Source organism: Aplysia californica, unplaced genomic scaffold (assembly GCF_000002075.1).
Source record: "Aplysia californica isolate F4 #8 unplaced genomic scaffold, AplCal3.0 scaffold00049, whole genome shotgun sequence".
In the NCBI taxonomy this organism is placed as follows: Eukaryota; Metazoa; Mollusca; class Gastropoda; order Aplysiida; family Aplysiidae; genus Aplysia; species Aplysia californica.
Window position 1 is genome coordinate 897,763 of NW_004797319.1, and position 2,733 is coordinate 900,495.

The following is a 2,733-nucleotide window of genomic DNA, read 5'->3' on the forward strand; positions in this document are numbered from 1 at the left end:
GGTACTTTTAAGAATAGAAACGCAGGAAACTGCTCCCGAACAATGTTCATGTACATCTTTTTAAAATTTGATTCCAATTGTTAGCATCATTATTCCTTGTGTTGTGTTGTTTATAACATGTGTAAAATCATACAAATCATATGGAGAGAGATCTTTCTCATATCTTGGTCCATTTATGTGGAACAGATTACCCATGGAACTAAGACAAATAAAAACACTTGATCGCTGCAAAAGACATCTTAAACATTTTCTGTTCCTACAGGCCTATCCTTCATAAGATTTTACTTTTAACGTTATTTTTCATTATAGTTATAGTTGTTCTGTTCCTATGTCTGAATGAAAATAGTCTCTGTGTGTGCGTGTGTGTGTGTGTGTGTGTGTGTAAATATATATATACCTCTCTTTAAAGAACAAAGCTGCTATTATTAGATATAATAATATATTATAAACTCGCACAAAAAAGTCAAGGAACAAAAATTCAAAGAAAGATAACTGAAGAACACTTAAACCGAATTCATTCATTTTTCACAAAAGAAGCTTTCGACTCTTTAGATTACGTGAGTACAATTTCAGATTTCAACAACAACGAGAAGTTCATGTAAAATGAGTTAAAGTCACACTTGTCGGATTTCAAAAGTCTGAACAGCTATAATTCTTCATGAACATTGTCAATTGTTGGTGTAGCCACTCCGTTTATTCAAACACTCGGCACAGCGTCGATGCAAGGACAGGACATGCCTTCGGAGATCTTGTTGCAGTAGGTTCTGCCACTCCGGGACGAGGCAGCCCAAGAGTTGTTGAAGGTTTTGTGCAGAGTGGTGGTTGTCCCTTATCCACCGGTCAATGTGATCCCAAATGCTCGCTATTGGGTTCAAATCCGGACTACAAGCTGGTCAGTCCATGCTGGTGACAGCTCGCTGCTGCAGGAAGTCTCCCACGATGCGTGCGCGATGTGACGTGGTGTTGTCGTCCTGCAGTACAGCCTGGGGTCCAATCTGCTGCAAGAGAGGAACAGCAAGAGGACGCAGGATTTCCTTCCTGTACCTTGCCGCGGTCAAATTGCCGTGTATATGGTAAATGGGGTCTTGCGGTGAGCTGAGAAGCCTCCCTACACCAGAACGGACCCTCCACCGTTGGGCGCCACCTGCTGGATGTACTCAGGGTGGAGCAGCTTCCTTGGCGCCTCCAGACGTGGGCTCGCCTGTCTGGGTGCAGCAGGTTGAATCTGTATTCGTCTGAGAAGACTACCTGGTCCCACTGACATTGTGTCCACTGTGAATGGCGAGCAGGCCACGCCCGGCTAGCTGCTTTGTGGGGTAGCGTGTGCCTTGGGCGCCTGGATGGGACACGAGAAGCGAACCTGGTTCTACGAATACGGTCCCTTACCGTCTCCTCGCTCTCGTGGACATTGGCTGTCCTCCGTAGTTGGTCCCAGATGCCGTTTGCAGTGGTGGTTCGTGACGTCACGGCCTGTCTGACGATGAACCAGCCGATGCTTTTGTTGGTCAAACGAGGCGTTCCTGGTTGAGGCCTGTCCTGGACCCTTCCGATTGCTCGCCATTGTTCTTAAAGCCTCTATATGACTGATGAAGACACCCCAAGTCGATGTGCAACAACTGGGAACGTGGAGCCATCTTGGAGCCAGGTAAGGGCTCGTACTCTGTCGACGTCAGGCAGCGAGCGTCGCTGGACCATCGTGTTGTAATTAAACATGGCTGTAAAACGCTGGCTTATAAAGGGTTGTAAGTGAGCAATATTCACAGTTAAGACGTCTGTTTAGCACTTGCCAAGCTTAGTTTTAGCTAACAGTCCCTTACCAATGCTGCTGAGTCAGAGAAATTTAGCCCATTTGCCATGCTTTTCGGCTGTGTTTCAGAATGCCCTGCGCCGTCGCTGTGAAGCTGGTGCTGGCAAATTTGCTGTGTCTAGTCGTCAGAACGTGTGCTAAGTTTGGTTGACTGATCTTAACGGGTTTGTGAGATACTGAAATTTGAATTTGACAGGTGAAAACACAAGCTGTTCCTTGACTTTTTGGGGCGAGTTTATATGTATAATGTGTGTATGTGTGTATAGATATAGATATAGGTATAGGTATATATGTGTGTATATATATATCCTGATTAAAATCCGACGTATCCCTCTTCGGGATCAGCAGAGGGCAACAAGTATCAAGACTGTTTAAAATCAATAAATTGTAATGACACTAGAAAAAATGTTTTAAAAAATCAATAACAAACAGCCTTGACTCAAAACTTTAGTAATTGGAAGAGGTCAAATAATGCACACCTAAAATTATATTACATGATACTTATCTAATACTAATACGCTCAAAGAGAATGAATCGATAGCATCAGAAAAAATACACGGCTCAAATTCCCATGGCATTTCACAGTACAGTATTCTTTTGATGCATTTTTTTCAACATAATTAAAATATGGTACAAATTTCTCATTCCCATTAGGAGAGGTGGTGTGGGGAAGGAGGAATGGATGTGGGGGGGGGGTAGGGTAAATGTATGCATTAACATCTCCAAGCCTTGATCTTATCTAACATATTAGCATATTATACTCGAGCTTTGTCAAACGCTTATCTAAACAATCATTTCCCCTTGACTGAGCACAATGTCGATGCGTTAATCTGCCGATAATGTCGTCATCTTGAAAAGACAATCTCTCTCTTCCGCTCCTTCTCTCTCTCTCTTCCTCTCTCTCTCTCTCTCTCTCTCTCTCTCTC